Genomic DNA, 14,893 nt, shown 5'->3' with positions numbered 1-14,893 from the left:
AGTATCAATGTTAGGGTTGATGAATCCCCTGAGGAACCTAAGGAAACCCGCAAAGAAGAAGTGGAAGATGAACCGGGTATAGCCTTCTGGGAACCGATTAAGAAAGAAACAAGTAAATATCTCAGTGTTCCTGTACTAGTAGAAGCTACAGTAGGAGAAGAAGAAGAGGTAAGTGAAGGAGAAGAAGAAAATCTAGCAGATCAAGCTAGAGTCATTCCTAGATATGTGAAACTACATCATGATCCGAAGAAAATCATAGGAGATAAAGATGCAGGGATACTCACAAGAAGAAAGGTGAAATAAAACTCTTGCATGATTTCTAAATTAGAACCCAAGACTTCCAGAGAAGCACTTATAGACGAAGATTGGATTAAAGCAATGGAAGAGCTAGACTAGATAGAAAAGAATGCAACATGGTCTTTGGTACCTAGACCAGAACACAAAAATGTCATAGGCACCAAATGGGTCTTCATGAATAAGCTAAATGAAGAAGGCATAGTTGTTAGGAACAAGGCAAGACTTGTATAAAAAGGATATGCTTAGGAGGAGGGAGAAGATATGGAGAAACCTTTGCTCCTGTGGCTAGACTAGAAGGTGTATGAATGCTACTTGCATTTGCAGCATTTAAAGGATTTAAGGTTTATCAGATGGATGTGAAGTCTGCATTTTTTAATGGAATCCTAGAAGAGGAAGTGTATATTGAACAACCAAAAGGGTTTTCCTTATCAGAAGATAGTAACATAGTGTGTAGATTATACAAAGCCCTGTATGGATTGAAACAAGAACCTAGGGCATGGTATGAAAGGTTACACTCTCATCTTGTGAAGATTGGATTTCAAAGAACAAGTGAGGATAACAACATCTATCTAAAATCTGAAGGTGATCAGATTCTGATCTGTGAACTATTTGTAGATTACATAATCTTTGGAGGAGATGATAAAATGAGTCATGCTTTTGTAGATGAAATGAAGAAACAGTTTGAGATGTCTCTGATTGGAGAGGTAAACTTATTCATTGGTTTACAGATTCAACAAATGAAAAAGGGTATCTTTATTACCTAGTCCAAGTATGTTAAAGAGGTATTGAAGACCTTTGGCATGGAGGAGAGAAAACCGGTTGGTACACCGATGGTGACCAGCTGTAAATTGACTAAGGAAGATGATTCAACGCTGGTAAATGAAAAGGAGTACCGGTCAATGATTGGTAAGTTGCACTATGTGGTGCACAATAGACTAGATATTGCTCATGCAGTAGGCATAGTAGCTCATTTTCAAAAAAGTCCAAGAGAATCCCACTTGGTAGCTGTCAAGAGGATTCTTAGATATCTGAAAGGAACTGTATACACCTAAAAATGGTCTGAAGATAATTAATTAAATAAGCAATTATTTAATTAATCTCTCCTTCCCAATTTAATTGAATTCACTAAGTAATTTGATTAAATCTCTCATTCATCTACTTATTAATAAATCTAAGGATTTATTAAATAGGTTCATTTCATTTCATTTCCTTTAATTAATTAATTCCCTTCACCAAAATAATTTCTTCTAATCCCTTAATTAATTAAAACAAATCAAATCAATGAGTTGATGAGATTAATTATCTTTTTCCTATTATTTGAATTTTTAAATTCAAATTCTCCTAACTTGTACCACTCCTAAACCTAACCATTCCTAAACCTAACCCATTCTACCTATCACCATGTCCCCTTTCATCCAACATCTTCTAGAACCTTGTGACAATTGTCACTAAGTGTTCCCTTTCATCTAAACTCTTCTAGAAGCCTCTTGACACTTGTCACCATAGAGATGACAGATGTCCCCTTTAATCCAACCCCCTTTCCCATCCTCCTCCAATTTACCCATTGATATCTTCAAATCAATCTTGAATGCACCAGGTGATGTTATTTGCGTACTTCAAATGGTTCGATGTATTAAAATACTAGCAAATTGAGTTCCCTGATAAAAATCTCGCCTCTTTTAATTTGGAATCAATTCTTTACTTGGGGGATGTTAAATGGGTACCACCTAAAAGCACTTGATCGGACAATCTCTCTTTTGAAACAATGAAATGACTTTGTGAATCTTGACCATTGATTCTTGCCACATCACCCTTAGCCTTGAAAATCCTATAAAAAGACCTCATTTTGGAGCACAAAGGGTCCCAATTCATATCATTTTGATTCATCATTTGCATTGTTACTATTGTTGGCATTTTTGATGTTAGGTTGTGATTGTCATTGATGGACACACACTTGTATTGAGATCCCCTTTATATGTATGAGCTCATGCTCAACCAGTATTTGTTCCAACTGGTATGTTGTATTCTAGTCTTTAGACTAGTGGTGATTTTGCAGAATGTGTTTCCCAGTCTGAAGCGGCATGTTGATCCCAAGCGGTTCGCAGATCACAAGCGGTATGAGGAAGCAAAGCGGCACAACACATTCTTACCAGTCTTCATTTTTGTCAAATCAGCAACCGGCATTTTGTATGAACCGGTAACACTCTGTGATGAGTTACTAACCGGCATTTTGTGATGAGTTACCAATCCACCGATTGTTTGACGGTGCCAACACATTGACGATGATTCTTGTGTCATGTTACTGAGTATGTCTAGATTCACTGAACCTAGGAAATTGTAATGTAATCCTATTGGACCGACATGAAATCAGATTCCTTTAAAAGGACATCATGTCTAGGTTTTTTAAGTTGTTGAAGAAGTTGTGAATAGGGTTTATGTTGAGCTAGGGTTTAAGGTGGAAGTGAAGAGCGATCTTATTAGAGAAGATCGAGTTGTAACTGAGAGAGATAGAGGAGACTGAATTAATGCTAGAATGCATTAGCTGTGAGCAATACTGGATCTAATCAAGCAATTTATGCTAGCAGATAGATCAAACACTTATTGATTACTCACATCTTTGACAAGTTTGTAGCCCTTAACTAGGTAGGCCTCAAAGCCTTTGTAAAATCCTCTAACAAGGTGGTTCACACATGTGAATCTAAAATCCTCTAACAAGGTAGTCTTTAATCGGACTTATCTCTTAACAGCGATTGAGATTCCTAACAAGATCTGTTTTGGTGAAGAACATTGTAAGACCTTAACCGGTCTGGTTTCTATTATGCAGATGGTGACTTGTGAGTTCCATCTCACCATGGTTTTTCCCAGTTGGGTTTCCACGTCAAATATCTTGTGTTATGGTTGTATTGCTTTTGTGGGTGAATGTTTTATTCACATTTTGGTTTTTATGTGTGATAACCGGTTTGACTATCAGACTGCTTTACCAGTTTATCTTTAGACTGTGTAAGTGTTTTAGTGCAAAGATTTTTGGCATACTAATTCACCCCCACTCTTAGTATTCATCAACTATAGGCATCTAGCTTATAGCTTATCATCTTTAGCAATGTTATCATGCTCATTTTAGCTTAAATCTTAGCTTGATCATGCTAGATCAATCACTCATGTAGCTTAATCATGCATTGGCATCATTCAAATCCTCCATCTAAGTGTAGTCAACTCACTGGAATATGCATAATCAGATCTGAGAGCATTTTTCATACTCGCATTTACTAGGAGGCAATAAGTCGATTAGCTATGGTTTTTCATTTCATTGATTCAATTTACTAATGATTGCTTATAATGATTTATTGAGTATATTGTGGTTGTAGGTACAGGTACACTTCATAGAGCATGACATTTTGGCACCCACCGTGGGGCCGAAATCATCATTTTCGGTCTCTTAATCTTCAGGAAACTTCATCTCTGCCCGACTCTAGTTCAGAAATTCGTACGAACTTCCTTTCAGTCTCGGACGACACCTAATCCTGACTCATACTAGGTGTAATTATGAATCATACGATCTTTTATACTGCAAATTCTTTACTCGTACTAGGTATAATTCTGACTCGTACGATCTTTTACATTGAAATTCTTTATTCGTTCTAGCTCATTCCTGTGTCGTACGAGTTGATTTTCACTGTCGTACTAGAGCTAATTTTGTTTCGTATGAATTTCTGGCTATTAAATCTTATGTCGTACGAGTCAACTTTGGTCCCTATGCGAAATATAAAGTTTTGTCGTACTAACTGGAAAAGCATGTCATATGAGTTTCTGCATCTCTGTGTTTTTCCATAAACTACAAATTAGAATTTTCAAGATTGTCTATGCATTGGTAATTTGCATTTTTGAAGGCCTTCTGGTCATTTTTAGCCCTTGAAAGTGTTCACAAATCTTTCAAAGTCTCATCTAGAACTCTTGGAGACCTTTCTAACGAGTTAAACGATTTGTAATTTCAAGTCTCGAGCAAAAAGCTAAGCCTATTTGAAGTTAGGCTAAAATTTCATATAGTTTTTTTCTAAAAATTTCATAGTTCAGATCACTAATGCTAATCGTGTTATGTCTATGAGATGTTTGCAGCCTAACTCTTTTCTGTAGGACACTTGTCAAAGACAAATTCAAAACACAATCATGACTACTAATGGATCTATTTTGCAAGTTGCCTAAGGATTCAACAAAAACTTTGTGTATTCTTTAAGATTTTTAGGCACACTTCAATTTGGGCTTAAAGAAATGAACTATCATGTCTTATGTGCTTGTGATGATAGGCGAGTATACTCTCACCTTTCTTAGGTGATTAGAAAGCTAGACTCATTTTTTTGCTTTCATTAGTGCATCTCTTTAGCAGGCCTGCCCTCCCGAGGAGTTATTAACTCTTAGCCCTTAAGGTCGGTGAGAGGGGAACGACCTAAGTGGGAATGGCTAATGCCAAGTAATCCAACCCACTATAAAATAAATGTGTTTTTGATAAAAATCAAAGAAACGACAGTGCTCAGGAATAGCTCTCCTCCGTACCTTCGGGTATATCAAACCTTGGTTTTCAAGGCTAGGAGACCTCTTAATTGAGTTTATACCCCGATGTGCCGAATGGATCCCTTACTAGTGCCGGTTAAAATAGAAGCTACCTGATTCACCTCTGAAAGGGTGATAATCTTTGTGCAAGAAAGATATTAACTCTCCCAAGACACTTGCCATATCGTGCCCCCATTAGCGTTTGGAGTCAGATAATATGGTGTTGAGAATCCATTGCGTGAGACTTAGTGGCCGTATTCTGATTAGCTATTGGGTGTGTACCTAAGTCAGCAAGCAAAGGTTTTCATTCTCAGCCAACTTCCTTAGGCTTTAGCTTGATTGAGAGTCATGTATCACATCATGTGTTTGTTGTGTATTCATTCCTAAATTGAAAAATTAGACAATTAAAACTGGAAAACCAAAGTAAAACATCAAAATTCAGTGATCGAAACTCAAACAAACAAACAATTTTTATCATTGTTCAAATACCTGTCGTATGAGTCATAATCTCTGTCAGACAGGTTAACTTGCATAAAATCATTTGTCATACTATCTGCTATCCTATGTCGTACGAGTCAGTTGTTTTGTCGTATGGTTCATAAAAGTGTTGTGTACAAGCCCCTGCTTTTTACATGGAAAACTATGTTCTGTCGTATGACTTTGTATCTTGTGTTGTCCTAAGCTGCATCTTATGTCGTACAAAACTCTGCATCTGTCAGTCTAGAACTGTGTCTTACATGCCTGTTTCAGATTTATCATCTCTGCCTAACCAATTTGCAGTAAGCATAAACACCTATTATCTATCAATCCATGCTTAGATTGTCTTCTTGTTTGCTTGGTCAAGTATCATTCGTCAAAATCAGACTTTAGAAAATATACACCTCAAGATTTTCAAAGTGCTTACCCCCAACAAGTTCAAAATCTAAACATCTCAAAGTGCATTATCACCCTATTTGATAAACTGATCACTCAAACATAGTTTCTCATCAGGATCAATCATCCTTTATCACGAAACTGAAATGTTTGGTCAGGATAACCTTGTCCCACATCGTAGGATAGATCGTTCCTACTGGACTTGGTTCTTATCAAATCATCACCATTGCACTCCTACACCAAAGATCGAAAAACTTGCAAACCTTTAAACACTTGAATTCTCTTTTAGTGTCATATCACTCTATTGCCTTGAAATTGACTATTGATCACTTACTCAAAACACTCTTTTGGATAATCAAATCCTAGCACAATATCAAACACAATGCCCATTTTAACAAGAGAGCAGAAACATAAGATTGCTAAAACATTTGAAATAGCTGAAAATCATATCAACATGACATACCAAAGCAAAACACAAGAAGAAAACATGACAAACCAACATATCAGAGCAATTAAACAAGTTCAAAATTAAAATCCAACTATGTTAAAACCTCACAAGGATTCAAATACATCTCAAAAGAAAGGTGGCTCTTTCATGAACCTCTTAAAGAGATCCCTAAAGGATTTGGATAAAGAAGATCAAAATCATGCACCCATGTCTAACAATGATCCATCCATCCATAAGCAAACTGACTCTCCAAAGGCATCTATTCCTACACCTCTTGAAAGCTTGCAAGAACCTTCCATAGCATCCTTGCCAAATAATGCATCCAAAGATGAAGTTCCCCAAGGGATATCCATAATTGCCATCAAACCTATTTTAGAGGATCCCATTCAAAGCTCATCTCCTTCATATCCAAGCATTGATTCATTGTTGTAGACACCCAAAATTGTCCAGTCTAATTAAATAAATATATTTAATTATCTAAGCTTAATTCTTCTATTAATTAAATAAAATCTTTATTTATTTAATTAATTCATTTATCCTCTTCTAGCCTTATTTCTTATTTAAATAAATACATTTATTTATTTAAATTATCCTTTTTCTAAATTAAATAAATATCTTATTTATTTAATTGATCCTGCTTCTTCTATTAATTAAATAAATCTTTATTTATTTAATTAATTCATTAACCTTTTCTACCCATGACACATGTCATTCATCTCTTAATTCATACACTACCTACCCCTTTCATTATTTTATTATTTCTTTTACCTACCCTCTAATCTTAGCCGACCTCCTTTTACACCTCTCAATCTTATCCCTCCATTTCTTATTGTGTCTTCTATATAAGGAGATGCTTCCCTCATTATCAAACCCTAGTTGTTCTATGCATCCTAATCATTTTATGCAATTGACTACACTATGATCCTACTTGCAACCACATTCCGTTCTTTGTTGAGCTCTTGTGCACACATAAAATCTGAGAGCAAATATATCAAGGAAGATCAATGGAGATAGGAAGAATGGAAATCAAAACCCTATTGGACATGTGATGGTATAATCTTTGTGATTTCATTTGATTTGCATTGTCTTAGGTAATCTTCATATGTTATGGTGGATCTTTGTTGTTGTTAGGCTAGGGTTTTGTGGTTGAATTCATTTAGCCTTTCAATATCGTTATTATTGTTATCCATTTTCACCATATACATTTTGGCATGCTCGGTGGGACTCTTGTCCCTTTTGTATTTAACATTTTTGTTGCAGATCTTGTGTTTTGAAGTTGCAGATCTGACGTTTTCGACAGCATTTTGATATTCCTGCATCTGCGCACTTTTGGATCGCGTTTTTGGCTTTCGGATCGCGTCTGTGTTCCCGAATCACGTCTGTGAACCTCTGAACCACGTCTGTGTTTTTGGCAGTATTTTCATTTTCCAGATTGCAGGTTTTCATTATAGGCGCGTCTGTGGGCACTTTAATCACGTCTGTGAGATCTAATCACGTTTGTGATCATTTTAATGATGTCTGTGTCTTGCAGGATTTTCTATTTTGTATTTTTTTGCAAAAACACGTCTGTGTTGTGTAATCGCATCTGTGCGCAATTTAATCGCGTCTGTGATCATTTTAATCGCGTCCATGCTTTGCAAGATTTTCTGTTTTGCATTTTTTTACAAAAACGTGTCTGTGAGGTGTTAAATCGCATCTGTGTAGGGTGGAATCGCATCTATGTAAGGTAAAATCGCATCTATGTGAAAAAAATAAAATAAAAAAATTTTACGTTTTCATTTTTCGCCATTTTGTCTTACATTTAATGTTTTAGATCTGGTTTATTTTGAGCTAACATTTTCAGGTCCAGCTAACGAAATTGGTGCATCTTGTCTTGAAAGCAAAATCGTTTGGTTGAAGGCCCCTATTTTCACAAAGTCTTTTGGGTTTTAAAATTTACCTAACTTGTGTGCTTGCAGGAAGGGGTGATTATTTGAAACAATCCAAACTACTAACAACTCTTTGGTGCAGGTCCTTGGAAAGGGTCTTTGGATTTTTATTGTGTGCCTTGTTTTCATAGACTAGCAAACACTTCAATTGGTGCACTAAAATTGAATCATTGTCTTTTGTGTCTTGAGCAATAGGCTCTTTTTGTTTAATCTTTAGAGGGCCTATCTTCCCGTGTGGTCATTAGGACTACTAGTGAGAAGAGAACGACCCAAGTGGTAGCGAGGAAAACCCACCTCTTCCGAACCACTATAAACAACTATATTCATGGTGAAAACTATGGATAACGTGTGCTGATTAGTTCATACTGACACTATGTCTCCCCATAAACCCGTTTGATCAAATTTATTTGATCAGTTGTAGGGCGTAACCCCTACGGCTGGGCCTTCTGTATTTATAGAGCTGAAAGTTTCGCATGTATGGCCACATGAGCAGATGCCCTTACTAGCACCTTTTTGTTTTAGAGGCCCAAATCCTTCTCGTTGTTGGGGTAGGAGGTCAGACCTCTGGTAGTGGCCCACACACATACGGTTCTTAGTAGAGATACAAAGTTCACCACTGGGAGTTTTCGTGGGGATTGATGCTTGGCTAACCCGAGAAGTGAGTGCCGAGGGTGGAGCTAGTGAGGTCAAGCATCTAAGTATCTACTCTGAATAGCGTAGCCTCAGGGGTAAAACCCCATGTGGGATCAACAACTATTGTCTGGGCCAGCCATAAGAATTGTGCTTGACTTATTTTAAACATTCAAAACATTCAAGACCAAACAGCAAAACATTGTGTCTTTTGTGTCTTCAAGTGTATGCAAAACATTTTTACATCAAACAACACACTTTTATTAGAGTCATTTCAGTCTAGACACTTGCAAACATTGGGTCTTCATCAACACTGTGTCCTCTTGTCACGAAAAATAGTCAAACAATCAGATTTTGGTTACAACAAAACAACTTCACAGATAGGAAAAAATTGCACAAATTTTGCAGAAACGCGTCTGTGTCGGACATAATAGCGTCTGTGTTGTATAACCGCGTCTGTGAAGGGCAGAATCACGTCTATGTTCCCAGAATCAACATTGCAATTTCCACAAAAATCTTAGAAGCGTATCTATGTTAAACAGAGCCATGTCTGTGTCAGGAAACCACGTCTATGAAGTATACAGGCGCGTCTGTGTTCAGAATTGACAAAACTTTTACAGTCCAGCAAACAACTACAGTCAGTTTCGGAATTCTTGAGCTTCCTAGGTCATTTTTCCAGGGTTTCATTTAGCAGTCAACCTGTCCTTGGGTCTCACAAAGTCCATCATTGCTTCACATCTCACTTTACATTCACAATTGTCTAAACTTGAGTCAAAAGGTCACTTGCTTGTCCTCATCATACTTTGTCAACACACTACATACAATAATACTTTGCTAAGTGGTCCCTCATCAAGGTTTCTTACCTTTGGGTCTCATTTGGTCTTACCTAGAGTCAAGGTCAACTTACCTCATCAAGAGAAACTATCTTCTCTTTGGAAGTCACACCTACTCTACTATATACATACTTGGTCTTACATTTTGGACATTGAAAGTAAACTTCAGATTCATTTACATTTCGTCCAACTCTTGGTCTTCCATAATTTTTCCATTTTTCATCTAGTCTCACACATCTCGGTCAATACCTAGTTCATGGTTGAAACCCGTCTTCAAAAATCTAGGAGAGAAACTAAAGAGGCTCAAGAGTCCGCAAACATGAGTTCTTATGAGTATGACAATGATATATTTTTCAATTCTGATCATACTACATTACCTAACATGGATGCCTATAGAAACATTCCAAATGTTGAGAACATGGACACTACAAACAACAATGCTACACATAATGACAATATGGACAACTTTTCTGTACATTCAGCAGATGTGGAAGAATCCATTATGAATCCCCATTTCAATCGATTGGTTGAGGAAATAATGAGGAGGGATAGACAATACTTCTTACAAATGATGGCACAAAGTGGAGCCAAAATACCTCATGATTTTGACATGTCTCAAATAATGGAAAATCAACCTTTGCAACAACCTCACTCCAACATGGATCAAAGAAGGCCTAATAGTGGAGGCAATAGAGGACCACATATGGTACCTGAATCACCATCATCTTTGCTTCAAAAACCAGAGGTCCCACATACACATGGTCAAGCATATGATACTCACCTTCGCAGACCATTATGGAAGTCTTATGCAGACAGAAATGCTCAATCACATACAAATGCTAAGGATCAACCACCAAAGCAATTGGATATTCAAAGGCATGCTCAAAATTTGGACACAAGGAAACCCCGTGTCAAATTTGGGGGCAACACATTAGAACATGACATGCCTGTAGAGTATGGTATACATAGACAAAATAGATATTTCATTCCTCAACATGAATCTATACCAAGTGGTCCATATATGCAGCATCACTATAGACCTCCTCCATATGAACATGTGTATGATCAATATCATCCATATATGTAGCATTCTCCTCCTCCAATTGGTGCCTCAAGCATGGGGTATGGTCCAAGGAGTCGATCTCCACCTAAGAACAATTTGGAGCAACAAATCAAGGACTTACAAAAGAAAATGGAGGACATAAATACACCAAAGCCAACATACACAATGAGAGACATATGTCCTTATCCATTTGACAAGAGCATTCCAATGCCTCCTTTTCCTACACACTTTGTGACACCTAAATTTGATAAGTATAGAGGAAAAGGGGATCCTAAGGCACACATAAGACAGTTTTTCATATCTTGCATTGAGGTAGCAGCAGAAGAGACATATTTGATGAGATTATTCCCACAAAGCTTAGGTGATCAAGCTATGGAATGGTTCTCCCAACTCCCACCTAGTATTAAGTCATGGGTTGATCTAGCAGAGGCATTTATTCAACATTTCTCCTACAACATAGAGACAGACATATCAGTCACTACTTTGTGCAATACTAAGCAAAAAGAGGGAGAGTCTTTTGCATCATTTTTACAAAGATGGAGGAATCTAGCCAACAGATGCTCTTGTGAAATTCCACAAAAACAAATGGTAAAGATGTTCACCCAGAATGTTAACAAAAACATTGGTTATGACTTAAGAAAAGCTTGTTTGTCCATCTTCAAGGATGTCATTGAAAAAGGCTTAGCGACAGAGAAGGTCCTAATTGAACAAGGAGTCATTAAGATATTCAAAGAAAACAAAGATGAATTTAAGGGAAAAGACAAGCTGAGATTTTGGAACAAAAACAAGAATATAGTCAATGATGGTGTTGTTGATGCCAACACAGTGAGACCCAAATTCATCATTTCGGGATCAAGCTCTACAAACAATCAAGTGAATACTCAAACAACTTCCAGATCACGAAGGAAATACACTCCCTTGGGAGAACCGCTTGAGTCAGTTTTCAAGAAGCTAGTGGCAAACAAGGTATTCACAGTTCCAGATTTTCCTCCATATGAACCAAAGGTCAAGCTAAATTGGTGGAATGATGATGAGTATTGTGATTTTCATAAGAGAAAGGGTCATAAGACAGGAAATTGTCATCGACTGAAGAACATCATACAAGATCTCATTGATAAAGGTGATATTGAAATTGAAGGACACCCATCCAATCAAGAACATGAGATGTTTAAGGAACCATTCCCAAAACATGACAAGGGAAAAGCTAAAGCCACAGAGGATCAAACCAACTATACCAAAGCATCCTACAACTATGATTCAACTATCAATCACATCTCGATGGACAATTATGTCTCTACCATTATCATGAAGGACAAAGCCTCTAAGAATTCTACTCGGAGACCGAGGATTGTCCTAAAAGGTGTTGGATCTTCTTCCAAACCTACCTCTGAATGCCATGTTACAACTCGCCGAGGTAAAATCACTTTGTAAGGGGCTCCAACTAAGAACACCACTTCTTCATCAACCAAACTTGAGTATGACCTTGTAGAACAATTAGGGAAGACACCCACGCTAATCTCCATCCTTGAGCTATTACGCATATCCCCTGCTCATAAAGCCATTCTTGACACAATCTTGAGAGATACTGCCATTCCTACTGATCTGAATGTGGACCAGTTTCAAGCCATGGTGGGATACCTTTCCATTCCACATTCCCTTACATTCACAGAGGCCGATGATGCCTCCGTAAGTCAGCCACATAATGCACCGTTACACGTTGAAGCCTTCATACACAAACATCGAATAAAAAGAGTCCTGATAGATGGAGTAGCAGGTCTAAACATTTGCACATTGAGCACTATTAAATAATTGGGATATTCTGATAAGGCTATGAATTCTACAAATCAAATCACCATTAAGGCATATGATGACGAAGAGCATTCATCCAAGGGCACAGTCACCTTACCTCTCAGAGTTGGGCCAGTTACAAAGGATGTGGTTTGCCAAGTCTTGGATTTAGATCTAACTTATAACATATTACTAGGATGTCTTTGGATTCATGAAATGAGGGTATTCCCATCCACATATCACCAATGCATTAAGTTTCCTCATAATGGAGTGGAAGTAACAGTTAACGATGATCCTAATCCGTTCATATATTGTAATAACCCGAGCTCAAAGACTGAGACCATCATTCCCAATAATCGCAAAGCTGTTCCTTCTTCGACATACATTGATCCTGAGTCCTTAAAACCTTCGACATCAAAACAGGGTGAACTTAAGGGCAAGTTTCAAGACAAAGGCATGGGGGAATACACTTTAAATCAGACCATGTACTTACAACAAGTCATGAGTTCCCCAAAAGAATATGGAAGACCACATCCTAACAAGCGTCCTTCGTGATACTCAAATGGGACCCTACTACCTTTCAAAGATGGGGTGAACTAGAAGAGGAAGATTTATACAAAATGCTTTACAAAAACAATGAAGATGACACACAAAATCACATTAGTCTACCATGTGAGAAATATGGCAAAGGCTTCAAAATTCTACAAAAATTCAGGTATGATGGAAAAAGCCCTCTTGGGTTACGAAAGGAAGGCATCATTGAACCTTTACAACCTGAATTGACCTTCAAAAAGGAACGCTCAAAAGGACTTGGTTTCTTAACTTCCAAGGTCCACACCCAAAGGATAGAAGAAGCCTTGCAAATCAAAGCTGCCAAAATTCAACAAGAGGATCGCTATTCCACAGATTCCAATGAATGGGAATGGGGTTCCGACAAGTCTTCCAGTGATTACAAGCTCACCGAGATATTCAGAGAGCCAGATGAACCAACAGAAGAAGAGGAATTTTATAACAAGTTCAGAGTTGGTCAAGAAACAACCTGTGAGGATTCCACATAGTCCTTGTCTCAAGGTTCTAGGTTGAAATCACATAGGATGAGAACACCTGTCCCAGAATGCGCTACTAGTGATGATAATTTGGATTTGTTCGTGATTGAGAGTGATGAGGAGAGTGCCATCGATGATCTTGATAATTAGCTTGACATTCCTGAATATAACTGCATCTTCACTCTTAGCCCGGCCAACTTTGAAGACATTAATGGCCTTCCCCTTGTTCACAACCAACTCATTGACTGGGATCATGAAGGGTCTGCACAGTTTGACACATTCCAAAATGATGAAGCTTTTATTGACTATCTGGGCATACGAGATGATCTCCCCCCTAGGGACCATAAAGCGGGATACAGTATAGAACTCAATAGCATGGCATATTTTGGTGAGGGTGTCGGACCTTCCAGTCGCAAAAATGTGAAAGTAAGAACAAATCAAGGGTCTTATGGCAAAAACCACACTGTGGCGCTGTCTGACCCCAAAAAAGTAAAAAGAAAGGACATATCTGAGGGCGAAAACCTCTCTGAGGCACTCGAAGATGGAAGGATCGGCATTCTCCCAACATCATATGAGGAAAAGTCATCCATGTTGGTAGAGGAGACTATCAAAACAAACATTGGTACAAAAGAGGTTCCACACAACATATTCCTGGCTCAATCGTTGATGGAGTTAGAAAGGTCAAAATTTATAAGTTTCTTCAAAGAATGACAAATCAACTTTGCATGGTCATACGCTGATATGCCTGGATTAGATCTAGATTTAGTAATGCATTATTTGACAGTTAAACCGGGGGCAAAACTAGTGAAACAGAAATTAAGAAAGATGCATCCACAAGTCGCATTACTAGTCAAAGCAGAACTTGAGAAATTATTGGACGTCGGATTTATACGCCCAATTGATTATCTTGAATGGATCTCCAACTTAGTGTCTGTCAGTAAACCAGATCGCAGCATCAGAATATGTACAGATTTCAGAGACATCAACAAAGCTTGTCCAAAGGATGACTTCCCATTACCAAATATTGACTTGATTGTTGATCTCACAGCAGGTCATGAAATGTTATCATTGATGGATGGATTCTCTAGTTATAATCAAATAAGGATCGCGCCCAAGGATCAACACAAAATATCATTCACTTGTCCTTGGGGAACTTTCTGTTGGAATGTCATGCCCTTCGGGCTAAATAATGTAGGTGCTACATATCAAAGAGCCATGACTACTATCTTTCATGACCTCATGCACGTAACTGTGGAAGATTATGTCGATGACCTCTTGGGAAAATCAATAGACAGAAATACACATTTGGACATACTTTCAGTCATCTTTGATCGGTTGCAAAAATAAAAAGTAAGATTAAACCCCAAGAAATGTGTCTTTGGAGTAACCTCCGGGAAGCTCCTAGGATTCATTATATCCAAAAGTGGAATCGAAGCTAATCC

This window comes from Cryptomeria japonica, chromosome 10 (genome assembly GCF_030272615.1).
Source record: "Cryptomeria japonica chromosome 10, Sugi_1.0, whole genome shotgun sequence".
Taxonomy (NCBI): Eukaryota; Viridiplantae; Streptophyta; class Pinopsida; order Cupressales; family Cupressaceae; genus Cryptomeria; species Cryptomeria japonica.
Note: the sequence above shows the minus strand (reverse complement) of the source record.